The following is a 15,120-nucleotide window of genomic DNA, read 5'->3' as shown; positions in this document are numbered from 1 at the left end:
CTATCCTCACCAAACATGGATAGCTAGCGCAAAACTAAATTAGTTTCACAGGTGTGCCAATTTCCGCAGCTAGCACGTCAACGAAATGAAGTGGTTGTTTGGTAGCCGAAGAAATGTGACGGCTCGCTAGCTATAGTGTGTGCAACTGAACTATATTTTAAACGTGATATTGATAAGAATTACCATTTAAATACACTTACCGGGATTTCGAATTAATCGCGGCACGTGTAGATTTGCCGGGGAAATTGGATTTATCGAGACTCATGGGAAATGTTTTGTTTGTTTTTCATTTCACGTCACCTGAATTTTAGCAAGTGAGAAGTTTAGGATTTTCCACGTGATTTTCAGCAGCTAGCTAACGTTTGCTGCATGGATATACACATCTGATGTGGACCATGTCATTTTGATCAATTACCATTCTTAGGACAAGTAATTTTGTCTACATCGAGTTATTAGCAAGTAGCTACATTATTTCGGGAGTTAATAATCAAATGGACCGTGTCACACTTCTGTTTTTCGCAACCTAGCTAACGCTAGCTTTCTGTTCTAGCTAGCTACCATTCCATCGCCGATTGACTGGTTAACCGTCAACATGGCAAAGCATAAAACATCTGCAAAAACTCTTATAATTGAAGATGGTAAGTTGTTAATTCCATAGCAAATCCAGTATAGATACTAAGCTAGCTATAGTAGCTAGTTGATCAGTGACCAGATGACATAGGCTACTTAATATTCACATCATTGTATGAGACAACACACATCCCATCTATCTAAGGCAGGGGCACATCTATTCAACGCCATCGAAGAGTGATCAGCGTGTGTTATTAGTGTTAGGTTTAAAATATCTGCTGTTTGGCCTTGGTGGTTGTTTGAAATCATGCTGCTGGCATGGTGTTGGGTGGCCAGTAGGGGGCACGCTTCCCCCTGGTAAAAGTACTCTGGCACGGTGCTGTCATTTAGTGAGACATTCTGGACTCACAGGTCATTATTACAAATCACATGGCACTTGGAGTAGGGGCATTGGCCCCCACACATCCACAACATTGTCCAACTCTTGTATTTCTCCAATAATGACAACTAGACAGTTTGAAAATTACTATCATCCAAATATGTACCGATATGTCTTATTTCATAGATGAAGTCCGAGAAGATGGTGATGATATGAATCACTTTTCCTTCAAAGAGTTAATCCGCAGTAAAAACCAAGGGGATTCAGATGAGAAGACGTACCCAACGCGAAAGGTGCTGATCATTTTAAATGAACCAGTGTTACATTCAATCCCAGAGTTGAACTGTTACAAAGCATATGCACGTAATTTGGTGTTTAGTCATTGGAGGTGTTCATTCATTGGAAAAATGTCACAGCATAATATTCAAAGTCTGAAAATATGGTCAGACTGTTCAGATTATTACTTTTGATGTAATTTTTATGTGAAGGTGACCTACATTCTTACTGTTGCATTTTGTGTTATAGGAGGCATATGGGAGCACATTCCTGGCAGAGGGGGAATATACTATCCCGGGCCCTAAGAGCTTTGATCAAGACTTCCAGGGTCACTTTTACATAGACCCCGCACCGTTTCCTCAGTCTCTGGACAATGAGACAAAGGAGTGGGCTGGGAGTTACCAGCCATCAGCCATTGAGGAGGCGCATGAATTTAGACTGTGTGGCACTGCAGCAGCAGACAGCAGCACATAGTCAATCTTCCCTGTTCACCGAGGAAGAAGAGGATACTTCCTTATCTGTATGGCAGGTGGATGAAGAATTCTCACCAAAGGCCCCCCAGTACAGGAGTGCACCAGTGAACTATGAGGGAGATGACAAAACATCCATGGCAGAGCTCTCCTACAAGACCAAGAAGAGTAGTACAGAGAATGGCCATAGGGATCAACAAAAGGTTATTTTCGTATCTCTTTGCTTACAGATGCACTTCCCTTCAAACTGGATGTCATAGGGGTATCAATTAGTTAGTCAGCTAAGTTGCCAAAATTTTCTAAAATAACTTTACATTTTTTTGGGAACATAAGCTTGAAATGGGCATGGCCTAATTGACTCAAACAAAATCACAAATGCAAGTTTAGGTTTTTTAATTAAGCAGAAAATTTGTTATTTTATCAAATCAACATTTGTCACATGTGCCAAATACAACGGGTGTAGTTACAGTGAAATGCTAACTTACAAGCCCTTAACCAATAATTAAAGAGCAGCAATAAAATAACAATAGCGAAGCTATATACAAGGGGTAGTAGTAGAGAGTCAATGTGCAGGGGCACCGGTTAGTCGAGGTAATTGAGGTAATATGTACAGTCGTGACCAAAAGTTCAGATAGACACAAATATTAATTTCCACGAAGTTTGCTGCTTCAGTGTCTTTAGATATTTTTGTCAGATGTTACTATGGAATACTGAAGTATAATTACAAGCATTTCATAAGTGTCAAAGGCTTTCATTGACAATTAGATGAAGTTGATGCAAAGAGTCAATATTTTCAGTGTTGACCCTTCTTTTTCAAGACCTCTGAAATCCGCCCTGGCATGCTGTCAATGAACTTCTGGGCCACATCCTGACTGATGGCAGCCCATTCTTGCATAATCAATGCTTGGAGTTTGTCAGAATTTGTGGGGTTTTGTTTGTCCACCCGCCTCTTGAGGATTGACCACAAGTTCTCAATGGGATTAAGATCTGGGGAGTTTCCTGGCCATGGACCCAAAATATCGATGTTTTGTTCCCCGAGACACTTAGTTATCACTTTTGCCTGATGGCAAGGTGCTCCATCATGCTGGAAAAGGCATTGTTCGTCACCAAACTGTTCCTGGATGGTTGAGAGAAGTTGCTCTCGGAGGATGTGTTGGTACCATTCCTTATTCATGGCTGTGTTCTTAGGCAAAATTGTGAGTGAGCCCATTCCCTTGGCTGAAAAGCAACCCCGCACATGAATTCTCTCAGGATGCTTTACTGTTGGCATTACACAGGACTGATGGTAGCGTCCACCTTGTCTTCTCCGGACAAGCTTTTTTCCGGATGCCCCAAACAATAGGAAAGTGGATTCATCAGAGAAAATTACTTTATCCCAGTCCTCAGCAGTCCAATCCCTGTACCTTTTGCAGAATATCAGTCTGTCCCTGATGTTTTTCCTGGAGAGAAGTGGCGTCTTTGCTGCCCTTCTTGACACCAGGCCATCCTCCAAAAGTCTTCGCCTCACTGTGCGTGTAGATGCACACACACCTGCCTGCTGCCATTCCTGAGCAAGCTCTGTACTGGTGGTGCCCTGATCCCGCAGCTGAATCAACTTTAGGAGACGGTCCTGGTGCTTGCTGGACTTTCTTGGGTGCCCTGAAGCCTTCTTCAAAACAATTTAACCACTTTACTTGAAGTTCTTGATGATCTGATAAATTGTTGATTTAGGTGCAATCTTACCCACAGCAATATCCTTGCCTGTGAAGCCGTTTTTGTGCAAAGCAATGATGACGGCACGTGTTTCCTTGCAGGTAACCATGGTTGACAAAGGAATAACAATGATTCCAAGCACCACCCTCCTTTTGAAGCTTCCAGTCTGTTATTCGAACTCAATCAGCATGACAGAGTGATCTCCAGCCTTGTCCTTGTCAACAATCACACCTGTGTTAACGAGAGAATCACTGACATGATGTCAGCTAGTCCTTTTGTGGCAGGGCTGTAATGCAGTGGAAATGTTTTTTGGGGAGTTCAGTTCATTTGCATGGCAAAGAGGGACTTTGCAATTTATTGCAATTCATCTGATCACTCTTCATAACATTCTGGAGTATATGCAAATTGCCGTCATACAAACTGAGGCAGCAGACTGAAAATTAATATTTGTGTCATTCTCAAAACTTTTGGCCACGACTGTACATGTAGGTAGAGTTATTAAAGTGGATCTGAGGCTGCTTATCAATGGTTGTTTTAGCAAAGTTAGCTGGATAACTCACGGATCCTACTTTGTAGTATACCCCCCATGTGATTGGCCACAAGTCCTTTATTTTGTATTTTCTGTTTCTCTTTTAAAGCTGAGGGAGGAAAATACGCAGCTCAGGAATAACATTAAATATCTTGTGAAAAAGTCTGAGAAGGATGATCAAAGGTAGGTGGACAGAAGTGATATGGTCTGCTGAGAACAGACCTTCCTGGAGTGTGAGAGGGATTTAGGGGATGGTGTTAAAGCCCATATATTATATTATGTTATGGCATGGGAGTAATGCTTTGAATATCACTCTTTAGATGTAAATTGTACACATGTTCATGCTATTTAATGAATGTTTAACCTATGCTCATCATCATGTCTCTGACTGACCCATAGAATTCGACACCTCACAGATGAGTTGCACAAAAGGCTTTAGAGACCATGGTCCACTCCGTAGAGCAGAACCTGCAGTTAATGACTGTATGCACCTGTCCCTCTTTCTCCCACTTCATCAGTTTATCAAGGATTTAAGAATATGTTTTCGTTCACTGATCATCTAGAAGATGTGAAATACTGTGCATTCGGAAAGTATTGAGACCCCTGGACTTTTCCCACATTTTGTTATGTTACAGCCTTATTCTAAAATTGATTCAATTGTTTTCTCCTCCTCAATCTACAGACAATACTCTATACTGACAAAGCATTTTTTTCCAAATGTATTAAAAATAAAAACTTATCACATTTACATAAGTATTCAGACCCTTTACTCAGTACTTTGTTGAAGCACCGTTGGTAGTGATTACAGCCTCGAGTCTTCTTGGGTATGACACTACAAGCTTGACACACCTGTATTTGGGGAGTTTCTCCCATTCTTCTCTGCAGATCCTCTCAAGCTCTGTCAGATTGGATGGGGAGCGTCGATGCATTGCTATTATCAGGTCTCTCCAGAGATGTTCGATCGGGTTCAAATACAGGCTCTGGCTGGGCCACTCCAAGACATTCAGAGACTTGTCCTGAAGCCACTCCTGCATTGTCTTGTGTTTAGGGTTGTTGTCCTGTGGCAAGGTTAACCTTCACCCAGTCTGAGGTCCTGAGCGCTCTGGAGCAGGTTTTCATCAAAGATCCCTCTGTACTTTGTTCAGTTCATCTTTCACTTGATCCTGACTAGTCTCCCAGTCCCTGCTGCTGAAAAACATCCCCACAGCATGATGCCGCCACCATCATGCTTCACCGTAGGGATGGTGCCAGATTTCCTCCAGGCGTGATGCTTGGCATTCAGGCCAAAGAGTTTAATCTTGGTTTCATCAGACCAGATAATCTTGTTTCTCATAGTCTGAGAGTCTTTAGGTGCCTTTTGGCAAACTCCAAGCGGGCTGTCATGTGCCTTTTACTGAGGAGTGGCTTTCGTCTGATTGGTAGAGATGGTTGTCCTAGAAGGTTCTCCCATCTCCACACAGGAACTGGGCTGGCTGCCATGTGTTTCTTATTGAGGAGTGGCTTCTGTCTTCTTATTGCAGCTTTTTTCTTTTATCACATTCCCAGTGGGTCAGAAGTTTACATACACTCAATTAGTATTTGGTAGCATTGCCTTTAAATTGTTTAACTTGGGTCAAACATTTTAGGTAGCTTTCCACACGCTTCCCCCAATAAGTTGGGTGCATTTTGGCCCATTCCTCCTGACAGAACTGGTGTAACTGAGTCAGGTTTGTAGGCCTCCTTGCTCGCACACGCTTTTTCAGTTCTGCCCACACATTTTCTATAGGACTGAGGTCAGGGCTTTGTGATGGCCACTCCAATACCTTGACTTTGTTGTCCTTAAGCCATTTTGCCACAACTTTGGAAGTATGCTTGGGGTCATTGTCCATTTGGAAGACTCATTTGCGACTAAGCTTTAACTTCATGACGGATGTCTTGAGATGTTGCTTCAATATATCCACATAATTTTCCGACCTCATGATGCCATCTATTTTGTGAAGTGCACCAGTCCCTCCTGCAGCAAAGCACCCCCACAACATGATGCTGTCACCCCCGTGCTTCACGGTTGGGATGGTGTTCTTCGGCTTGCAAGCCTCCCCCTTTTTCCTCTAAACATAACGATGGTCATTATGGTCAAACAGTTCTATTTTTGTTTCATCAGACCAGAGGACATTTCTCCAAAAAGTACGATTTTTGTCCCCATGTGCAGTTGCAAACCGTAGTCTGGCTTTTTTATGGCGGTTTTGGAGCAGTGGCTTCTTCCTTGCTGAGCGGCCTTTCAGGTTATGTCAATACAGGACTCGTTTTACTGTGGATGTAGATACTTTTGTACCTGTTTCCTCCAACATCTTCACAAGGTCCTTTGCTGTTGTTCTGGGATTGATTTGCAATTTTCGCACCAAAGTACGTTCATCTCTAGGAGACAGAATGTGTTTCCTTCCTGTGCGGTTTGACGGCTGCGTGGTTCCATGGTGTTTATACTTGCGTACTATTGTTTGTACAGAAGAACGTGGTACCTTCAGGCGTTTGGAAATTGCTCCCAAGGATGAACCAGACTTGTGGACGTCTACAATATTTTTCCTGAGGTCTTGGCTGATTTCTTTTGATTTTCCCATGGTGTCAAGCAAAGAGGCACTGCGTTTGAAGGTAGGCCTTGAAATACATCCACAGGTACACCTCCAATTGACTCAAATGATGTCAATTAGCATTTCAGAAGCTTCTAAAGCCATGCCATCATTTTCTGGAATTTCCCAAGCTGTTTAAAGGCACAGTCAACTTAGTGTATGTAAACTTCTGACCCACTGGAGTTGTGATACAGTGAATTATAAGTGAAATAATCTGTCTGTAAACAATTGTTGGAAAAATTACTTGTGTCATGCACAAAGTAGATGTCCTAACTGATTTGCAAAAACTATAGTTTGTTAACAAGAAATCTGTGGATTGGTTGAAAAACGAGTGTTAATGACTGCCAACTGATAATGCTGACAACTGTAAATAAGGTTTGTTTTTGATTTAATAAATTTGCTAAAATTCTAAAAACCTGTTTCACTTTGTCATTATGGGGTATTGTGTGTGTAGATCGATGAAATACATTAATTTAATCCATTTTAGAATAAGGCTATAACAACGTGGAAAAAGTAAAGTGGTCTGAATACTTTCTCAATGCAATGAATAGCTCACTAAGATTACAAGGAAATGTCATAATTCGTTACTAAACAGAAGTGTGTTGATATGAAGTCTTATTCATTACTTGGACCTTTTCTTCTTGACAGAAACGAGCAGTGAAGGCTGAAAACATTGTATCAAAACTCAAACAGGAGCTTCATCAATTACAGGTTTGACTCTTACTGGTGTTACTGCATGATTAGCTCCATTGACATATGTTTGCAAAGTGTTTCCCCTATATTAATTTAGCAGAGGTGGCCAACGCAGCAAAAAAAATGGTATTTAAAAAAATCTATATATACTGTATATACTACCGTTCAAAAGTTTGGGGTCACTTAGAAATGTCCTTTCTAAGTGCAGCTCAATAGGGTTGAGATCAGGTGACTATGCTGGCCACTCCATTATAGACAGAACACCAGCTGAATGCTTCTTCCCTAAATATTTGTTGCATAGTTTGGAGCTGTACTTTGGGTCATTGTCCTGTTGTAGTTGGAAATTGGCTCCAATTAAGCGCCGTCCACAGGGTATTGCATGGTGTTGCAAAATGGAGGGATTGCCTTCCTTCTTCAAGATACTTTTTACCTTGTACAAATCTCCCACTTTACACATTGCCTCTACCATGCTTGACAGAAGGCGTCAAGCACTCCTGCATCTTTTCATTTTTTTCTGCATTTCACAAATGTTCTTCTTTGTGATCCGAACACCTCAAACTTTGTCTATCCATAACACTTTTTTCCAGTCTTCCTCTGTCCAGTGTCTGTGTTATTTTGTCCATCTTAATCTTTTCTATTTGTTGGCCAGTCTGAGATATGGCATTTTCTTTGCAACTCTGCGTAGAAGGCCAGCATCTCGGAGTCGCCTCTTCACTGTTGACATTGAGACTGGTGTTTTGCGGGTACTATTTAAAGAAGCTGCCAGTTGAGGACTTGTGAGGCATCTGTTTCTCAAACTAGACACTAATAGACTTGTCCTCTTGCTCAGGTGTGCACCGGGGCTCCCACTCCTCTTTCTATACTGGTTAGAGACAGTTTGCGCTGTTCTGTGAAGGGAGTAGTACACAGCGTTGTACGAGATCTTTAGTTTCTTGTCAATTTCTCACATGGAATAGCCTTCATTTCTCAGAACAAGAATAGACTGACGAGTTTCAGAAGAAATTCTTTGTTTCTGGACATTTTGACCCTGTAATCGAACCCACAAATGCTGATGCTCCAGATACTCAACTAGTCTAAAGAAGGCCATTCTTTAATCAGAACAACAGTTTTCAGTTGTGCTAACATAATTGCAAAAGGGTTTTCTAATGATCAATTATCCTTTTAAAATGATCAATTTGGATGAGCTAACACAACGTTCCATTGGAACACAGGAGTGATGGTTGCTGATTATGGGCCTGTGTACACCTATGTAGATATTACATAAAACAAATCTGCCGTTTCCAGCTACAATAGTCATTTACAACATTAACAACAGCTACACTGTATTTCTGATCAATTTGATGTTATTTTAATGTACAACAAATTAGCTTGTCTTTCAAAAACAAGGACATTTCTAAGTGACCCTAAACTTTTGAACGATAGTGTACATGCATACATACTGAGGGTACGCAACATTAGGAACACCTGCTCTTTCCTTGGCATAGACTGACCCGGGGATAGATATGATCCCTTATTGATGTCACTTGTTAAATCACGTAAATTGGTGTAGATGAAGGGGAGGGGACAGATGAAGAAGGATTTTTAAGCTTGAGACATGGATTGTGTATGTATGCCATGCAGAGGTTGAATGGGCAAGACAAAATATTTAAGTGCCTTTTCAACGGGGTATGGTTGTAGGTACCATGCGTATGTAACAGTATAACTTTAGACCATCCCCTCGCCCATACCCGGGCGCGAACCAGGGACCCTCTGCACACATCAACAACAGTCACCCTCGAAGCATCGTTACCCATCGCTCCACAAAAGCCGCGGCCCTCGCAGAGCAAGGGGAACTACTACTTCAAGGTCTCAGAGCAAGTGACGTCACTGATTGAAACGCTATTTAGCGCGCACCGCTAACTAAGCTAGCCGTTTCACATCCGTTACACGTACCGGTTTGAGTGTGTCAAGCACTGCAATGCTGCTGGGTTTTTCACACTAACAGTTTGCCCTGTGTTTCAAGAATGGTACACTACCCAAAGGACATTCAGCCAACTTGATACAACTGTGGGAAGCATTGAAGTCAATGTGGGCCAGCATCCTTGTAGAGTCCATTCCCCACAATTTAAAGCTGTTCTGAGGGCAAAAGGGGGTGCAACTCCATATTAGGAAAGTGTTCCTAATGCTTTGTCCACTCAGTGTATGGATGTATGTATGTATGGATGTATGTGTGTGTATTATTATTTATTTTTTGCCCGAGACACGCTTTCAAATGGATAGTTGTTGGCTCAATGACTGGAAGTGTATCTATGTAAACAGCTAGCATGACATTGTGCTAATGCTAGTAGCACAACCCTTGCCACCACTGCTGAAAAAAATCCTAGAGGAAACACTGTTGCATGATGTGATACTCTTTATATTGCAGGGCCAAGTAGAGGGGTGCCGGTATGAGAATGAGAGACTTCGAGCTAGAAAGACTGCTGCCTTAAATACAATGAAACATAACACGCAAGTGGCCTCGGAGTACCTTAACAAAGCAGCACTCAATGCTGAGACTTCCATCAAGTAAGGTTTCTCTTCCATAGTGTCATATACATACAGATGTGAATACACAGTTCCTCATATTGATTGTGTGGGTATTTGGTAAAATGCAACGTGCAAGTTCAGTTCATAGTGTTTTCTAACCATAATTAAACATTGTGGTATTTGCTCCAAGTTCTATGACCAGACTTTTGGTTTGATTCTGTCCACAGGCGATTACTTACAGGAGCAGAAACTCTTTGTCTGGTATCTCAACTGCTGCAGTCCATTGACAACATATCTGAGATTCACAATGAAGGCTGATGGAGTTTAAGGAGGCTATAGAATTTAGATCTAGGACCATCCATCAAGAAACTGGAAAACAATTATGGCGTGTCATTGTCACTCAACACTCACAGATAATCTAAAGTTGTAGTGTGTGCACTGATTTGTGACAAAATAAGAGATATTGCTTTTTTTACTTGTACTTCATAAAATGTTTAGTTTTGAACCACTTTAACAGGCCATTTGAAAACAATATGCTAACAGCTGTATTTAAAGCTGAGGCAAATATGACTGTGACTCAAAGTTGTTTGTGTATTATTTTGTGAGCATTGTTTACACGTTTTACACTGCATATGTTCCACAATCTTTGCTTGAACGTAGTCCTACTATTCGTAGTAGGAATTATCAGGAGACTTCCTGTAGCTACTTGTCAGTTAATTGCTTGCTTTCCAACTGCTGATACCACCACATTTTTTTAACCAGAAATGGTATTGTATCCACTTTTGCTAAGACTGTCAGTCTGGTTAGTAATGAGTGTCTTTGATAGTTGTTAATTGTACTTGTATTACAGTATTAAATAATACGTAAATACATTATTATACTAGGTCAAGTGGACATTTGGCATTCATTTCATTGGTATTCATGAATACTGTATGTAGCATTTTTTGGGGTTCTGATTGGATAATAGTTATGATGATCCCACCAGCCACCACCGTGTACATAATCTCAACCCATAACCCCACTCCCTCTAGTCTAATGTGTATGTGTAGTTTAATGTGTGTATTGTGCTAAACGGGACTAATCTAGAAAATAGACTTTGGTTTTGGCATCGACTCCCTGTCTATATATATATATATATATATATTTGTTTAAATGCTCTGGGTTTAGAAACGGTTAGCGCTATCCATAACCTTAAACCCCTTGCTTTAATCCTTACCATTAACCATTTTAGAGTTCATCCCAGGTGTTCCGGATAGCGAGTAACGTTGAAAAACTGGAGCTGCAGTGTAAAGCCTGTGACTGTGGAGTTTGTGTGGTATGGTGGGTATTTCATGCATTTGAAGATTACAACGCTACATTTGATTGTTTTAATCAAGGAATTGAGTTGGAACATTCGATCATCTAAATTGTTTATGAATGCCACGATATTAAAAATAACCAACTTTGATTCCTTCAAAATTGCATGCTGGGAAAAATGTTAATGTTTCAGCTGTGTTGTTTGCGGCGCGTAGAGATGTTAAACGAATAAGCATGCCAAACAATTTCATTGGGATTTAGCTAGCGAGCCAGTTACTTGTTTTAATATTTACATCATATTTTGTAAATCATAACAGATCATCAAGACATCTGTTAACCTGTCTGCATTTGACACTTGGTAAGTCGAGCTAAATTAGACCAGACTTGTTGACTGATGCTGAAATTGACGGATGTTGCTTTTGCATTAGGGTTATTTCAGGTGTTTGTTAGTTACTGAATTAGCTGCAAATGTTATGTTGTCGTTGCTGCTCGCGCATGGGTCCAACACGCCCCACCAGCTCGAGTTTCCACTAGTTTGCGAGCTACCTACCACAGCCACAAAGTCCAAATGGGCAATATTGTAAAAATGTACTTTGTCTTAATTTAAGGGTGGATATAAGATTAGCAGTGTGGTTAAAATTAGGTTTAAAACCAAATGTTAAGAAGAAAAATTGTAGAACTGGGCGGGGATTATGACTGTGCCTGTGGTAACTATTCACAAATCAAACGTTGTCACATGCGCCGAATACAAGTGTAGACATTACGGTGAAATGCTTACTTACCAGCCCTTAACCAACAGTGCAGTTCAAGAAGAGTTAAGAAAATATTTACCAAATTAACTAAAGTAACAATAACGAGGCTATATACAGGGGGTACCGAGTCAGTGTGTGTAATTTGTACACTTAGGTAGGGGTGAAGTGACTGCATAGATAAACAGCGAGTACCAGCAGCGTACAAAATGGGCAGAAGTTTTTTGGTCCTAGACTTTGCGCTCCGGTACGGCTTGCCGTGCTGTGCTGTAGCAGAGAAAACAGTCTTGACGATTTAATGGGCTTCTCTCTGACACCGCCTATTATATAGGTCCTGGATGGCAGGAAGCTTGGCCCCCAGTGATGTACTGGGCTGTACGCACTACCCTCTTTATCGCCTTACAAGCTGGCTACACCGCTCGCTTAAATAGGTCCTGGATGGCAGGAAGCTTGGCCCCAGTGATGTACTGGGCTGTACGCATTACCCTCTTTAGCGCCTTACAGGCTGGTTACACCGCTGGCGTCGCGTGCGTTGCAAAATAAATGTATACATCTATATTATTCAATTATTGCACCCACACTGCTCGATTGTGCCAACGAGCGTCTGCGTTGCCAAGGGCGAAAATAGAAGTCAGTTCTATTTGTGAAGCAGATCTAGCTGAAAGTCCTGCCTCTCCCATCTCCTCATTGGTTATACCCACGTGGGTAATTGAAAGATGCAATTTTTTTGCCGGTTTTCATGGTAAAGTGTAGATGCCAATCACCATATAATTTCAAAGATGAAACAGCAAGCTAGCTAAATAGGACAAATTAGCTAGCAAATGCAAGCTAACTAGCTAAATTGCCATACATGTTTAATGCTTTTCGACCTGTTCCCAAATTAATGTCACTGGTTGAGTTTGTTTTAATATTTTAAACTGCGTGTCGGGATCGCGTTTGGTGTAGAGAGACAAAATAAATGTATGCACGATGGCGCACGCGCACCAATTTATTTGTCATCAAACTCGATCATGACATGCTGGTTAAAATATCAAAACAAACTCTGAACCAATTACATTAATTTGGGGACAGGTCGAAAATCATTAAACATTTATGGCAATTTAGCTAGCTAGCTTGCACTTGCTAGCTAATTGGTCCTATTTAGCTAGCTTGCTGTTGCTAGCTAATTTGTCCTGAGATATAAACATTGAGTTGTTATTTTACCTGAAATGCACAAGGTCCTCTACTCTGACATTTAATCCACACATAAAACAGTCAACTGAATCGTTTCTAGTCATCTCTCCTCCTAGGCTTTTTCTTCTCTTGACTTTATATTGCAATTGGGACCTTTCATAAATTAGGTGCATTACCGCCACGACCTCATCTTTCAGTCACCCACGTGGGTATAAACAATAAGGAGATGGCACTTGGTACCTGCATCTATAAACCAATGAGGAGATGGGAGAGGCAGGACTTGCAGCGCGATCTGCATCACAAATAGAACTGACTTCTATTTTCGCCCTTGGCAACGCAGACGCTCGTTGGCGCGCGCAAGCAGTGGGTTCAATAATTGAATAATATAGATTTCTAAATTTATTTAGCAACGCTCAACGCGACGCGAGCGACGTAGTCAGCCTGTAAAATAGAAGTCAGTTCTATTTATGACGCAGATCACGCTGCAAGCCCTGGGGACTCTCCCATCTCCTCATAGAAGCAGGTACCCACGTGCCATCTCGTCATTGGTTGTATTTAATGAAACTGCCAATTGATGACTTCTGAGGCGTCTGTTTCTCAAACTAGACACTCTAATGGACTTGTCGTCTTGCTCAGTTGTGCACCGGGGCCTCCCACTCTTTCTATTTTGGTTAAGGCAAGTTTGCTCTGTTCTGTGAAGGGAGTAGTACACAGCGTTGTACGAGATCTTCAGTTTCTTGGTAATTTCTCGCATGGAATAGCCTTCATTTCTCAGAACAAGAATAGACTGATGAGTTTCAGAAGAAAGTTCTTTATTTCTGGCCATTTCGAACCCACAAAATGCTCCAGATACTCAACTGGTCTAAAGAAGACCAGTTTTATTGCTTCTTTAATGAGGACAACAGTTTTCAGCTGTGCTAACATGATTGCAAAAGGGTTTTCTAATGATCAATTAGCCATTTAAAATGATAAACTTGGATTAGCTAACACAACGTGCCAGTGGAACATAGGAGTGATGGTTGTTAATGGGCCTCTGTACGCCTAAATCAAATGTATTTGTCACATAGACATGGTTAGCAGGTGTTAATGCAAGTGTAGGGAAATGCTTGTGCTTCTAGTTCTGACCATGCAGTAGTATCTAACAAGTAATATAACCTAACAATTTCACAACAACTACCTTACACACACAAGTGTAAAGGAATGAATACGAATATGTACATAAAAATATATAAATGAATGACGGCCGAACGGCATAGGCAAGATGCAGTAGATGGTATAGAGTACAGTATATACATATGAGATGAGTAATGTAGGGTATGAAAACATATGAAGTGGCATTGTTTAAAGTGGCTAGTGATACTTTTTTGCCCCACTGTAAATGTATTTAGTCAGCCACCAATTGTGCAAGTTCTCCCACTTAAAAAGATGAGGCCTGTAATTTATCATAGGTACACTTCAACTATGACGGACAAAATGAGAAAAAAAAAATCCAGAAAATCACATTGTAGGATTTTTAATGAATTTATTTGCAAATTATTCTGGAAAATAAGTATTTGGTCAATAACAAAAGTTTATCTCAATACTTTATTATATACCCTTTGTTGGCAATGACAGAGGTGAAGACTTACATAAAGCGTTTGACAAGGTTTTCACACACTGTTGCTGGCATTTTGTCCCATTCCTCCATGCAGATCTCCTCTAGAGCAGTGATGTTTTGGGGCTGTTGCTGGGCAACATGGACTTTCAACTCCCTCCAAAGATTTTCTATGGGGTTGAGATCTGGAGACTGGCTAGGCCACTCCAGGACCTTGAAACGCATCTTACGAAACCACTCCTTCGTTGCCCGGACGGTGTGTTTGGGATCATTGTCATGCTGAAAGACCCAGCCACATTTCATCTTCAATTCCCTTGCTGATGGAAGGAGGTTTTCACTCAAAATCTCACGATACATGTCCCCATTCTTTCCTTTACACGGATCAGTTGTCCTGGTCCCTTTGCAGAAAAACAGCCCCAAAGCATGATGTTTCCACCCCCATGCTTCACAGTAGGTGTGGTGTTCTTTGCATGCAACTCAGCATTCTTTGTCCTCCAAACACAACGAGTTGAGTTTTTACCAAAAAGTTATATTTTGGTTTCATCTGACCATATGATATTCTCCCAACCTTCTTCTGGATCATCCAAATGC

The 15,120-nt window shown here is 41.1% G+C and overlaps 1 protein-coding gene and 1 pseudogene across 1 annotated transcript in view; both read left to right on the top strand.

Moving 5' to 3' along the window:
* The first annotated feature begins 335 nt into the window (after positions 1-335).
* LOC139410679 (endosome-associated-trafficking regulator 1-like) lies at positions 336-10,035 on the top strand (annotated as a pseudogene).
* Positions 10,036-11,350: 1,315 nt separating this feature from the next.
* Positions 11,351-15,120, top strand: part of LOC139411926 (snRNA-activating protein complex subunit 4-like) — a 30,313-nt gene continuing 26,543 nt past the window's right edge. Inside the window, exon 1 of the mRNA XM_071158687.1 lies at positions 11,351-11,371. The gene's annotated coding sequence lies outside the window, so the exon portion shown is untranslated. The remainder of the gene's footprint in view (positions 11,372-15,120) is intronic.

Source organism: Oncorhynchus clarkii, chromosome 6, assembly GCF_045791955.1.
Source record: "Oncorhynchus clarkii lewisi isolate Uvic-CL-2024 chromosome 6, UVic_Ocla_1.0, whole genome shotgun sequence".
Taxonomy (NCBI): domain Eukaryota; kingdom Metazoa; phylum Chordata; class Actinopteri; order Salmoniformes; family Salmonidae; genus Oncorhynchus; species Oncorhynchus clarkii.
The sequence above is the reverse complement of the archived record's forward strand: the minus strand, read 5'-3'. Positions and strand labels throughout refer to the sequence as shown.